The sequence below is a fragment of the Miscanthus floridulus genome, chromosome 16 (genome assembly GCF_019320115.1).
Source record: "Miscanthus floridulus cultivar M001 chromosome 16, ASM1932011v1, whole genome shotgun sequence".
Taxonomy (NCBI): Eukaryota; Viridiplantae; Streptophyta; class Magnoliopsida; order Poales; family Poaceae; genus Miscanthus; species Miscanthus floridulus.
Genome location: NC_089595.1, coordinates 58314878 through 58329856, shown reverse-complemented (window position 1 = coordinate 58329856; position 14979 = coordinate 58314878). Strand labels below are relative to the sequence as shown.

The 14979-nt window shown below is 42.7% G+C and overlaps 1 non-coding gene across 1 annotated transcript; it reads right to left on the bottom strand.

Annotated features, from left to right (window-relative positions):
• Positions 1-14570: 14570 nt before the first annotated feature.
• LOC136514598 (small nucleolar RNA R71) lies at positions 14571-14678 on the bottom strand. The gene has a single exon (XR_010773752.1). It is a non-coding gene; the product is annotated as a small nucleolar RNA R71 (small nucleolar RNA).
• Between the last annotated feature and the right edge of the window lie 301 nt (positions 14679-14979).

Here is a 14979-nt window from a genome sequence, read left to right as displayed (position 1 = left end):
CATCTTTCAAGTTGTATTTTTTATTCTAAAATCAATGTGCATGTCTCCTACAAGTATTCCATACTTGTGCGCACAAATTTAGGGGGAGGTTACTCTATAAGTTGGATGCTTTGAGATTAACACCTTTTCAAGCTTATCATGTGTGTAGTAGTCTCATTGCAAGGAAAATGGAGTCCCCGGAGTTAAGCATCATACTTCAAATATCCACCACCTATTGCAAATGGTATAAATTAAATTGGTTTCCACATGTGGTATTTCTAAACCGATATCATCATGTTGATTTCACTTTGGTATTTATATGCTTTCTCCATGCATTATATTGATTAACCTCCCTTGAACATTAATTTGCCAATTATGCATAAACTACATTCTCCATCATATATATGCATATATTTAGGGGCAGCTTAGTCTATGTAATGTGAGAGTGACCTATTCCACTCCACATACAAAGGATCACAAAGTTTGACCCTCCCTTGAGCTACTAATGTCTTCCTTTTCGGTGTTTGATTCCAAAGGGGGATAATTTGTAGGATCAAAAGCAAGCCCGATCATAAAAATTTATAAGTCGTAATGGTCCGAGAAAGGGAGGATAGTGGATTATGGAGTTAGGGGGCTTAAATCTATAATGCCACATGGGGACATTGGCAAGGGCAAGATAAGTTTCCAAAGATGTTTACATGTGGTATCTTTTAGCATCATATAACATTGCCCTTTGAATTGCATCCTAGCAAGTAAATAGTTTTTAAATTCCAAAATTTTTCATATTTGCTTGCTTTGGTTGTGTTGTCATCAATCACCAAAAAGGGGGAGATTGTAAGGAAAATGGACCCTAGGCCTATTTACTTTAGATTTTGGTGTTTGATGACCAACACAACCAAATTGGACTAATGAATTTGCAAGTGATTGTTTTGTAGTTCAATAGGGTGCAAGACATGACTTGGACGAAGGTTACATGATGATCCGATGATCAACACCTTAAACAAAAACCCTAGAAGCACAAGAGAGGATCCAAGATATCAAGCAAAGTCCAAGCATGAAGATGGGAACCAAGTCGGACGCAAGATCGTGAAGAAACAAGCTCGTTTGAGGTGACCGGACACGGCCCTAATAAGGACCAGACATGTCCGATCAGTTGCTCGGCAACACCAGGCTTCGGCACCTTTGACTGGATGCTGAGCAGCAGTGATCGAACTCTAAGCGAAGCAGTGACCAGACACAGTGGCACTGGAAGACCAGATGCATGAAGTGCAGCGTCCGATCGTTTCTAGAGAGGTTCCAGAGAAGCGCTCTGCTCGATAATGATCGGACTCAGCCCAGAGTCCGATCAGCGCGCGCACTCAATGGTTGAGACAACCGGACATGTCTGGTCTGGATGACAGTAGCATCTGATCAGTAGCAGAAAGCTGGGTTTCGCCCCCTAACGGCTACTTTCTCAGTGGGGCTTATAAATAGACCCCAACCTTCCATTTGAGATGAGTGAAGCTGAGGAAACATACCAAGGGTGTTGATACACCATTTTAGTGATCTCCACTTGCATAGTTCATAGTGATTCATTAGGTGATTAGCGTAGGTGCTTTGCAAAGTGCTTAGGTTGATTAGACCACTGCTTATGCGCTTGCTCTAGGTTTAGGCCTAGTGTTTAGTCAGGTTTGCATACCTCTTACCACTCGGTGCTTGTGTGCACCATTGTTATACATCCGAGGGGCATGTAGTCTTGCAAGATTACACAACTACATTTGTGGTGTGGCCACCATCATGTACTGAAGGGAACAAGGCCCATGACCGTTTAGCCGGAAGCTTGATAGTGAAGACGGCGGGGAGCAGTCTAGGAGAGGCTTGCCAGAAGGCACACCCATAGACCCACTTGCGCATGGGGAAGGCCCGGGGCTATCCATAGAGTTACCCGACTGGGAGCTTGGCCTTTGCAAGGGATTCCTTGTAAGGGGCTCTAACAAGGACTAGTGGGAAGCTTGTGTGCTTCTCGATACCTCGGTAAAAATATCAAAGTCGTTGATGGGAGTTTGCATATCTCTACCTTACTCTTTAGCTTCCGCATTTACATTATTTGCATAACTCCTTTTACGGTGGAGATAGCAACACACTAGCAAAACTGTAGTTGCACATTTAGATAATTTATCCTTTTGCATAGGTTTTACTAAGGTTAGAACAAGAGGCCATAGTTTAGAGTTCGAATTTTAAGTTGCCTAATTCACCCCGATCCTCTTAGGCGTCACGGTCCCCTTTCAAATCCATCCCCAGCAACGGCGCCAGAAATGCTTGTTGGTATTTCTTAGCATCATCGCTATGATTAGCAATGCCGCTAAGTAATAGCCTTGATAGTTCCTTAACAATTTTAGATATTTATCCATAAGCGCACAGAGCTATCATTGTAGCATTTCACCCGAAAGTATCCAGGGTATCATTATTTATATTTTTTCCAAAGGAAGGCATTTGATTAAGAGTCTAGTATGGATATGAACTTGAATAATAATGCTTACAAGTACACCAATGTTTATTACAGGGGTAAGAATGGTGATTTCAAGATAGTGGACACACACTTGGCATTCCTCAAAGGATAAAATAGAGAAGAAAGAATAAAAGAATAATCCTAGTCGAGTAGGCACTGGTCTAGTATATTCATACAAAGATTAGTTAATGATCATACAAGTTACATAATTAGTCTTAGAGCTAAATGTGAAGCAGGTCGGGAGGCCACTGAGTACTGGTATACTAGCAACCTCATGTGACATTTAGACTCCTACACCCTAGTCGAACGTGGGGGATTATAAGGGATGGACAAAGCTATCACCACCTGCCGCCTACCCTCAACCATGGAAAGGGACAACATTCACATGTCTCTCCATACCCAAGCACCATGCTTGCATATACAGAAACTACCCAAATCCCCCCGGGTCCCTGACCCTATGGATCTACAGGTAAAGAACTTAGGCACGCCTAACGACATGATGAACCACCACCTCAACTTTGCTCTAATTTTAATTATATAAGTTATATGAGTTTGTAAGCATAAAGTTAAGTGTGTTACTTTCATGACACATAAACTATAGACTTGTTCATATATCAAGATTATAACACAATAAATGTACTCTAGTTCATAAGTATAACTATAAATATCATATGAGAGTATAACTTTGGAAGAACTCATATCTCTATTCATACCCAAAGGTCTCTTCTTCCAAGGAGCCAAGCTCTCCAAGGTAGCTTTGTCTTGCTCTAAAGCTACTAAAAAGTAAAGCTACTACTACTAGAGAGTGAGGTGTGTGAGGTGATGCTCAAGTGAAGTGTGTTGAGAGAGGGAGGGGTACCCCTTCATTTACACAAGAGCAAGGCGGTGCTTCTATCTATCTTTGGTGTGAAAGCATGCGATGCACCACCTCAGCATGGGGACATGACACCGCCAGAGCGAGGCGCGCTGAGCAGCACTGGTTGGGGGTCGCCTGCCCCTAGGGGTTAGCCGCCCCTTGACCGTGGCCACTCGCCACCGCCTTCGCCTGGCAGGCCATGGGCTGGACATAGATCCCTGCTCCTTGGTGTTTTCCCTAGTTTGCACTAAGTTGATGGACGTCTCCCTTATTCCTTCATTCAAATTAGCATCGGAAGCGACTTTCGGTGAATTATTCCATGTATTTGTGTTTGTGACTTGCAAAATAATGTTCTCCAAAAACATGTGGAAATTGGTTAGTAGTAAATGCATATGTGATCAAGATTGCTTATTTCTCCTCTTTTTGTGTCTTAATTGGCGATCAGATTTGATCGGTAATGACTGCCAACATTATCCATATTTATTTCCATTTGCATAAATTTCCTTAAGCATGTTTATTTTCTGCATTGCATTGAAAAATCAATGTGCATATAAAACAAAATAAAAATATGTAAAAACTTTGATAAAACATACTATGTCGAAAGCTAGCTTGGGGGAGAAGCACCCCTGTGTATCCAGGTAAGTATTCTTTACCCTTTGTTTTAGTTTCTAGTTTCTTTTAAATAATTAAAAATGGTGAATGAAAATAAATAAAAAAAGTGTGTATGATAGTTTGTTTTAAGAGCGGTTAACAAATAAAGAAGACTCTAAATAATCTCTTAAATAGAAATGATGAATAGTTGCTCTATTGTAATTCCTTTCAAGTACCTAGTTTTTAGCCTTGAATTCTCCTAAGTTTTGGATAAGATTGTTTTGATATAAGGATTTACTCTAAAGTTTAAACTCGTGGGTAGCATATGCTTGATCTAAGTCTAGGTAATTGATGAATATGATCCAAGAAGGTCTGAGGTGCTATTTATCTTGTTCCAAGTGACACCAAAATTCTGGAGATTTACTTTTTGACAAACACAAAAATGATATATGATGAGTTCTTGTATGACAATGCTTGAATTTCCACCAGAGCTATACATGTTATTTAGGCTAGGAAAACTTCCACTTATACGCTACTTGTTTTGCTTTAAGTTTTGTCAAGCTTTGTTGACCCTTATGAGAGATTTGTCATGCTATTAAAATCAAGATCATGTACACACCACCCAAATATGCACTACTCCTACACTGGGGGTAGGCGCAAAAATATGCCATTCCATTTAGATCCACTGAAAAATATTTTACTCATGCACTGGGGCTGAACACAAAAACATGCTTGATAGGTTTCCCATCCACCAAATAAATGCTCCAAGTTCTTGTTGCTATCTCTCAAAATTTTTGTTGCAGAAAAGAGGCATGGGCTATGCAAAAGTTATTCACAAAAAAATAAAAAAATAGTTGAGCAAAAATGGACACAAAAGTGTTTGAGATATTTAAAACAATGGGTACTTAGATGCCTACCTAAAAAAAGAAAGCGATGAATAAGATAGCCCTTGCTCTCTAGCAAAAATATTTTCAAGTTTCAAAAGAGAGATAAGTTTTCAAGGAGCAAAGTAGAATTAGGATAGACACCATATATATCCACCACATATATCCACACACATGCACATCTTGATTTGATTGTATGACTCAACTCTCTTTGGATCCATTGTTTAACTTTACAATATATGTATTGCAAGTATGCTTTCATGCTATCTCCAATCCTATGAGCTCCACATAAGCTTTAGTTGTAGGAAGAGAAAGTCATAACATCACTTTTGCCTTGGTGAGGATCCACAAATACTACATATTTTGAGAGACTTGAGAGTGTCATGCAAAGGGATCTCTGAGTTTTATTTTGAAAACTTATAAAAACTCTAGAACAATTGTGGAACAAAGAATTGAGACCTAGTGCTTGACTTGATCATTCTATCTTTCAATTGCTCAAAACCCAAGTGAAGGCTAAGAATCCCCATGGTTGAAGGTAAAATGGGTAAGTTTGAAAGTTAGATCAATTTATTCTAATTCAAAGGAGAATTTTTGATTGAACACATGTGTACTTTTGAGGTGTGAAAGCATTGTAGCAACTCCTGATCCATTGTTCAAGTTTAACTTTGCTCAGGGACTGGCAAAGGGTAAGTTTGGCGGACCTTGTTGATAGTTGTTAATGTCAATCATAAACCATCAACATATCCTACATATATACTTAATTCTATCACCAAACATAGGTATAGGGTTTTAAACTAATGGATTCAAAAAAATTTGGTGAATATTTGTATATAGGAGAATTTATATAGAAAACAGCCTTGGGACCACTGTCATACACTCCAAACAAGCAAACCGATGACAAGTGATTCAACTCGTGAAAACTGCAAAAGGCAACTCAAGACGGAGTCCAGGACCCACCACATGAATGGGAGGCCCACTTGCCAAAGTGGTAGGAGAGCTGGCCTAATGGGGAGGCTGGCCGGCCCACTCCAGAGCCCGTTCGCTCTCCATCGCCTTATATGCGTTTCTAAGATCTACACCATTAATTTTAAGGAGGTTTTAAGTCGGTTTATCGAACGGTGATCGAGGGTGCTGACATGGATTGATGATGTGGCAATGCCTTGCCCCCTACTCCATCTCAACTATATAAGGAGCCCTCTACCCCCTCTAAGAGGCCATCAATCCCATGGAGAGTCATCTCTCGTTTAGATCAAAATATAGCACAAGAGAGAAATCTCCACAAAGCTTTCAAGACGTAGAAGTAGAATAGCTCTAGTTGAGAGTTAGGGAGAGTTGAGCCATGCTCAGGTTCTGGAGAAATCTTCGGAGGTCCATTATATCTTTGTATCTTACCTTTGCAAGGCTTATGCTTTAATATAGTTATCTTTTCTATTTACTTTTATGCCTTTCATGTGTATGGTTAATATAGTTATCATATGATAGCATGGGATATCCGCTCGCATCGAGTGCTTTAGTTATCATATGTGACAAGAGTAGTAATCCATAGTATAGACATGGTGTCTAGACTATAGGTTACCTAAGATTGCACTCAATCCTACGGTTAGTTGTGGTAGCCCCAGGGGTGACAGCTCTGTCAGGCCGTTGTAATCCACCATGTTAGGATTGGTGTTCGTTGAGCTTTAGGCAGCCTTCCCCCAACTACGCTTTCTCACCCCCTCGAGAGTTGGAAAGGTACTGTTGCTCCAAAGTGTTATTGTGTATGATCGCTATATTTACCCATGAATTAGTTATACCCTTTAGAACCAGAGTAAGAGAAGTATTTAGGAACCTTGAACTCACCCGTTGTCCTCTCAGTTTAGCTAGACTGCTCATTTATGGATTTCTCTTATGTGTGTGCCATTATTCATAACTCTTATCATAAACTACACTTAGCCCCATTTTAATTTAGTTGGTATAATAGCTAGTAGATACATGATGGTGAACTATCAATTCTTTAACCATTGTTTCGCTGTGGATAAATACGATACTCTAGAATACTCCCTAGTGAAAGCTACAACGGTATATGTGCGCTTGCGGATTTATCTGTGTGTGTTTAAAAATACTAACACAATCCACACACCATAGCTCCATCCATGCTATCGTGTGAGCTCTTGGCTAGCCTTGTCCCACTCCGCATCGCATGACATTGATGCCGACAATCATGGTGGTGAGGCAGCACCCCATGTTGCTGATTACGCTCCCTACCAACCTGGCCATTAAGATAGCCAGCCAATTTGCTATGACCTCAGAGCAGCCCATGGATGACCTCCACAGCCTATGGGCAACCTACTCATCCATGCGCTGCATCTGCAGCAACCCCACTGTTTGGTCGGCGTCTATCACTGGTTCAGTTTAGATGTAGGACGATGTGGAACCCCGTTGACTACAAAGCCCTCCTTGATAGCCGAACCCAACTAGGCAACCTGGAGGCTTGCTTCTTCATCGGGATACAAACCTTATTAATGGAAAACCATAGCCCCTTCCCATGCTTTGATGATCTTGCCTATGCCGCCAATGGCGGGCACAATCTAGTGGCCTATCTGGTTGCCCTATTGCTCTATAGGCACAATGGTGTAGCCGGCGACGATGACACTACGAGCAATACATGAGATGGGTTGAGGGTGAAGAAGGATCATAGGTGGTGGCGACGGGTGGCGATGGCGGACCAACGAGTAGCTTGCTAAGCAACAACGGGTGTGTGTTGTGCCATTGCCCAACGATCAAGCTGATGTACCAATCAATGCGGGGCATGTTGTCGATGCCATCGCCGACACAGGTGCACAGCGATCTTCCATGCGCATGCGGCGTCTGCGGCAATATTGTAGACAAATGGGAACTTAGGGCTCTATATTAGAGCGAGGACTGTAGGCTTGCCAAGAAATCCATTTTTTCAAATGGGAATTTGGAATAAGAGACTAGTAATTCACTCTTTATGTGTGAGAGTGAATTACTCCCTCCATCCAGAAATGTAGTGTATTTGGGCATTTAAAATTTGTCCTCAAATATTGTGTATTTTGCAGCTTTTGATTTTCTATTGCTTTTTCTTAATTAATGCATAGAATAAACATAGGAATGCGAGTTGCATGATAATAGCACCTTATACAATGGTATAGCGTATGATATGACACAAGCGAGGAAGGCAACAGTCAATCAAAGAAATAATATGTCTACAAATGCAAATGTTAAAAAATGAAATGATACATGCGAGACTCATGCACGAGCTTGGAAATTGACAATGAAAGTGTTACCATCCACACCGTCTGTAGGCGACAGTGAAGGCTATTGGCGGTGGTGAATGGGTCCTATGAAGATGTTAGCACCTAAAAATCATGGCCATGTCATACGGTGTCATACGTGCCAAAGGCGCACAAATGGAACGTTCCAGGCAACAGTTAACACAGATATGTTCAAAGTTCAAACTCATAGTAAATAGTAGTCTGAACATTTTTTGTATAGGATGTAGAGGTAGATTACAATCCAACTACGCATGGGGAGTGTTAAGAATGATGTCTAGTACATCCATCATGGCTAAGACAGCCGCAACCATGGGATAAAAGTAGACGACGAGGTCCTCTCAATCATGAAAGGATGACTATGGCGGGAACCCTGGCTCTAGCCCATGTCGGCCCCCACGCCGAAGCTTGGTGGCAGCTAGGGCCCCCATGGCACCTTGGCGAATGCCATAGTTGGTCACCTCCATGACCCGCATCGGCAATGCGCAGAGATGCTCCTCCACTATCACCCCATAGGTGCCACTGCGCGGACGGCGACGACTGCTACTTGGTTGTGGGCGTCAAAGCAGCGGTTGTTTTTCTGCCAACAACTGGGCAGTGATGCGGCATTGTCATCGGCATCACAGTGAAGGAGGACCACCTCCGCCATCTGCTAGACCAGGTCATCATTGGCCCAACACAACACCGCCGCCTCGGCCAACGCGGCGTGGAGCTGCTCCTCGATGGCTAAAAAAGGTGACAAGAAAACCCTACAACTAAACTCACGATGTCGCATTGCATGAAGTGAAAAGAGCAACGTCATTCCCAATATGACTTAGCAGCGAGCTACACCTAGGCCTTGGTGGCTGTAGCCTCTACTATGGCCATTTCGCACTTCAACGTGATGAGTGCCATCTACACGATGTTGAGGCAAAGCTACAGCCAGTGCGCCTCCCGGCTCTCCTTCCCGAGGGTGGATCGGGGCACTGGTTGTGGCGACACTGAGGTGCCTTCCCCATCAGCGGGGAAGCACGGTGTCGGATGCACCATGGAGATAGCATTGTACAATGGGGAACCATCAAGACCACCAGCGTAAGATAAAGTGCAAGATCCAAACTTAACTACTCATACTCCCATGGCAAACTATGACGAAGGAGGGGAGGACCTCCAAAAACCCTCTCCTCCAGCGAGTCTCCCCTTGGGCACTTCTGCCGCTCTACCATTGGATGAGATTTGGAAGATGGGGTGTGTGGGTGGTAAGTGTAGCGAGTTAAGGAATTGTACTTGCTAACCCGCTTTTATCGAAGGATATATAGGTGAGCTAGGCATCCATTAGATTTCCCTACGACTGCACTGAGCGAGAGCAGGAGTTAAGGTGAGGCCATGTCTCCCATGATCTTAGTGGAGCACGCTTCTCCCGAAACAGTGTTGGAAGTTGGACGGAGAAAATTGCAAAGAAATAATACGTCTAAAAATGCAAATGTTAAAAAATGAAACGATATATAGTTAAAAGTACCACAACCACATGAGGCAACATTTCGTTAAAAAAGTAAATCTTTATTCATAAGTCCAGTAGGTTACAAATGAAAGGTGTACAGTAACACAGATGTATCCAAGACTACTGGGTGCACAATAACAAAGACCTATCAAGTACATAAAACAACCTATACTCAACTGCGACGTCGCAAAACTTCCATTAACATCACCCAAGAAGGGGCATGTAGCAGAGTTTGAAACAACAGTGTTGTAGTAGTAGGCTACTCCGATGAAGAGAGCTGACACGACACCCACCTCACAAAGCTTCCACTTGCATCCCCCCATTGGCAAGGATTGTAGCGGAAAGCACGAGAAGGAAGGAAAACAAGCGTTCCCTTGCACCGTTGCATCTTCAAGTGCTCCCTTATTGCACCGTCGCATATGCATCTACGATGTGGATGAAGTTCACATTAGCATCACGATGAAGCTCCATGAAAGCATGCTTTCTTATCTATCTTTAGAAAACTTCCACTAACACCGAGGAAACGAGAGGATATATAGCCATGCATAGGTTTTCTTTGGTTTTTCTGATGCTATGGGAGGAATAAGGATTGGAGTTTGGCAGATAGGCTACCCTTACCTTGGCTTAAATAGCCCCACCTCAAGACACACATGGGCAAGGGAACAGTCAAGGTCTGTGACATCCGTGGCCACCCACACGAGTCACAGGCAATGGAGTGGTGAACACGATGTGGTTCAGATTCCCTAGCACATTTGATTCCTTGGCACATTTCATCCTGATCTAAAACTAGACTTAATGACGATGTGTACTCAAGCGTATGATATGACATGAGCGGGGAAGGAAAAAGTCAAGGTCCGTGACATCCACGGCCACCCACGTGAGTCACATAGGTGACGGAGCAGGGAAGACGGTGCGGACCATTTGATTCCCTACCACATTTTCTTCCTCATCTATAATAGTACTCAATGAGATGCATCTATAACGTGGGTGCATTGTAGTGCTTTAGAGGTGTCATTTTTGTGTAGTATTTTGGAGTGCCCTCATCAGCATTCCCCCATGTACCCATAACATTAGAAATCAATATAAGTATTCTACTACTATAGTGTGTCTTCCTTCTTCATTGTCACATAGGCCTTCCTCCTCTCAGAGTAGGGCGATGTCACACTAATGGTTAATCACCATATGAAATGGCGACAGGAGCTGTAACACCATCATAACGTACTATTTGCGCTAGAGAAATAAACCAATTTGCAAATACAACAAATATGGCACACTAGTTTAGATGCAATAATGACAACATCCATCCTAGATGAAATTAACATGTTCATAGACAATCAAACAACATTGGTCCATTTGGACATGTCATGACACAGAGATACATCAAATGGAGCATTATTCACTGCTCTGCTAATGACTCCAAGAACAAGAACAAAGGAACATAAGGAAGAAAGTAAGGTTTGCTCATGAACTATGACAGGACTTCATGTCTACCATAGCTACAGTCGACACTAGTAGGGATGACATAAACTTTTGTTTGGTCCATGCCATACGCAATAATTGTTCTTTTCACCCCAGCAAAGAAAATCAAATTCCATTTTGGGTGAACTATAATCGCTGTGTAGTCCGAATCATAATCCATGTAACCAAATTGAATATTAGTCTTTCCAAACACCTTCAGTCTGCTGACAGTATGCTTCAATGTCCATTTATTAGTAGCATAGCCTTCAAGGATCCAGACTAAAAGCTAGGACATATTGTGACCACCAACACCACCAATAGTACATACACACAAGTGACCTATGAATTTTCCTCTGTGTCTTTCCCTCCATATCCACAACAAGTATCAGAGAGTACCCCATAATGTGTAGACAACCATTAAGAAACACAATTGCTAATCTTGAATGTATCACATCATCAATGTCCTAGCCCCATTCAGATTCCTTATAGATCCATGTTGCAGTTTGAGATGAGTAGATATCCACAACTCACTCAGTGTCCTCCTCCTCCACAAATTCAATCACATGGATGTGCAAGAAGGCTATTGGATCGAATCCCAATTGAGCTAGGCCAATAGCATGGATGCTAGGTAGCAGTACCCACAAATTCTTGGTTGTCGAATTGCAAACGACATAGCAGGATCTAGCAGCCTCAAAGCACAAGCATAGGACGAGACCATTGCAGCAATCTAAGATAACTACTTTGTCAATGGGGTAGGGCAAGAAGGACAAGTTAGGGTGTTCACTGGTGACACTGATGAAGTTTTGCTCACCTTTCTCGCCGTCATAGAAGAAGCCAGCCACAGTCTAGGGCAGCACCTTATGGTTGTCAGAGATGATGTGGTTCTAGGAGCGACAAACACATTTGCAGTAGAGCAAGGAGCGAGAGGGGAGGCGGCGAAGGATCTCTAGAACAACATCCTCTATGAGGCTAGCCAATGTGTTCCTATTGTTGGGGGTAGCATCCATTTCAAAGAGTGCATGATCGTTAGTGTGCAGTAGGATGAGAGCTTCCTTAGTAATGAGATCACTAAAGAAGAAAATAATCCGATAAAGATCCATCAGTGAAGTGCGAAAGCATTACCCTTGCCTTTGGATCTAGCGGCGACGCGGCATGAGGTGTGTAATGGCTCACACAAATTGCGAGAGATGAACAATGCACCAACCTTGAAGATGAATTGGAAGTAAAATGGTGATGCAACTGTGTTGTGGGTAGTTGGGAAATGGGGAAATAACTCACATTGAATTTACTACCGTCGGTACACCAAATGGTTGTGTAGGGCCGGCTACAATAACGCATGTTGGTGGTCCTTAACGACCAAATCTGACTGCCAATTAATATCTAAAATAGGAGAAATAAACAAACTTATAACACATATGCATTTACTACTAACATATTTCCACATGTATTGGAGAAAGTGTTTTGCAAGACATATGTAAAATGCATGGTAAATATGATCGAAAGGCGCAATCAGAGAAAGCGTAAAGCAGATCTTGCCCAATGGAATCAAATAAAAGCCCATCCAACTACCAAACCTGGGTCGAGCACCAACATGGATGCAACCCAAGCCCATGCAGCAACCGACCAGAGAAGGACGGTGGCCACGCACGCCAGCCAGCATGTGGCCGCACCCCAGGAATCACCTCCTGGGCCCACTATTCTCTGGTGGTTCCATCAATGCGCCTAGGGTCGGTTTTGGAGGGTTTCCTATTTTATCTCCCCCAAATTGGTTTTAGAGTTGTATATAAGAAGGGGTGGAGTTCATTCTCAACACACACACCTCATTTGGAGCTACACACCTCACTACCATCTCTTGTACTTTTACTTTTAGTAGTATTTTGGAGCTAGCAAGGGCTATCAAGGAGAACTTGGATCCTTTGGAGAAAGGATCTTTGGTATGAATAATATGAAGAGTTCTTCCAAAGTCTTGCTCTCATTTTATCCATATAGTAGTGCTAACTAGGGTATAGTTTTCATGTTATAATCATGACATATGAACTAGCATATAGTTTCTACGCTATGAGCTTAACATGTAAAACATTATGCTTAATCATTCATATAACTTGTATGATTAGAAGTAGAGCTAAGTTGAGGTGGCGGTTTGTCATTCCTTCAGGTTTGCCCATGTCGTATGCTTGTCGATCTGTAGGGTCAGAGTCCTAGGGGGATATGGGTAGTTTCTTTTTACACAGGCGTGGTGCCCGGGGCACGGGGACCTTCGGATATGATGGTACTCCACGGTTGAGGGGTAGGTGGCAGGTGGTGATAGCCCTATCCATCCCTTGTAATCCCCCATGTTTGGGTATTGTGTAGGAGCCTTAAAGTCTCTCGTGCTTGCTGGCAGACCAGTGCTCGGAGATCTCCCCGTCCATCTTACACTTAGGTCTAGTTCTAGCCATGTAATTTGTATGATCATCAACTGTTCTAGCCATGGATATATTAGAACAAGCCTACTCCATTTTGGAATATTCTTTTATTCTTTGTTTCTCTTTTATCCTTGAGGTTGGCCTAGATGTGTGTCCACAATCCTTAAAATACCAATTTTACCCATGTTATAAACTTTGGTTCACTATGCAAGTATGTAATCTTGTTCATATCTATGCTAGAATCTTTACACCATGCCTTCATTTGGGAAAATATAAATAACAATACACTGAATACCTCCAGGTGAAATGCTACAATGATAGATCTGTGCACTTGTGGATATTGTTTATATAATTGTTAAGAACTATCATAGTTTGTGTATCTTGGTGGTGTCGCTAGGGTTTGCTAAATCTTAGTGATGGTGCTAAGAAATGCCAACATGCATTTCTGGCGCCATTGTTAGGGATGGATTCTATCTCCAAACTTGGTAGTGACACTAAGAATGCCAACAAGCATTTCTGGTGCTATTGCCAGGGAAGGCATGGTTTAAAAGAATCTAGTACGACATGATCTTGATCACATGCATGAATGGTAGCCACAGGTTATGCAGGCTAACTCTCCTTGTTTTCTCCCTATTGTGGATAAAAATAGGATAGTCTATGATCGGTTTCCAATCTGCCGAACAACTACACTGATAATCCGGAGGCACTCCTAAGTAAGAGTCGGTCTTGTACCGCTTCTTCTTCTGTTACTCCACTGGCAGTTGAACTAGTCACCCCAACACCATTCGCTACTACCGCTATGGCCAAGTCACTTCATGACTACTCCACCACCGCTATTGCCAAAGTGCCCATTGGGCCCGCTATCAACACGGGCACCGAAAACTTTGAGCTCTAGACTGGCCTACTAATGACAGTCTCGAAAACCAATTATGTGGATTGCCTAGTGAGGACACAAGTGCACACCTGCAACACTACCTTGAGCTATGCGACACCATCATCATAAAAGATGTCGCACCAGCAAGCATCAAGCTCCGTCTGTTTCTCTTCTCCCTCACGGGGAGGGCAAAATAGTGGTTCTATAAGAAAAAGGAAGCTATCAACACATGGGACAAATGTTCCACGGCGTTCCTCATGAAGTTTTTCCCCATGGGCAAAACCAATGCCTTGAGGGGGAAAATTTCAAATTTCTAGCATAATTCCATGGAATCTATCCCCGAGGAGTGGGAGAGGCTACAGGATTACATCCAAGCTTGCCCACACCATGGGAAAGAGAATTTGCTCATGCTCTAGAACTTCTATGAGGGGCTAATGCCCATGTGGAAGGGGCATGTAGATTCTGCTGTAGGAGGAACATTTCTTTCCCTCACCATCAATGATGCTACGGCTCTCATCGAGAAGATGGTGCCCAATCAAAGCTAGAGGGAAGAAAGAAAATAATAAAAAAGCATGCATACCGTGAAGGAGGTGGACATGCTTGCCAAAAAAATGGACCTATTAATGAAAAGACTAGATGAACGGGCCTACAAAAAGGAGGCCATGAAGGGCACCGTCCAAGCCATAGAGTTGCAA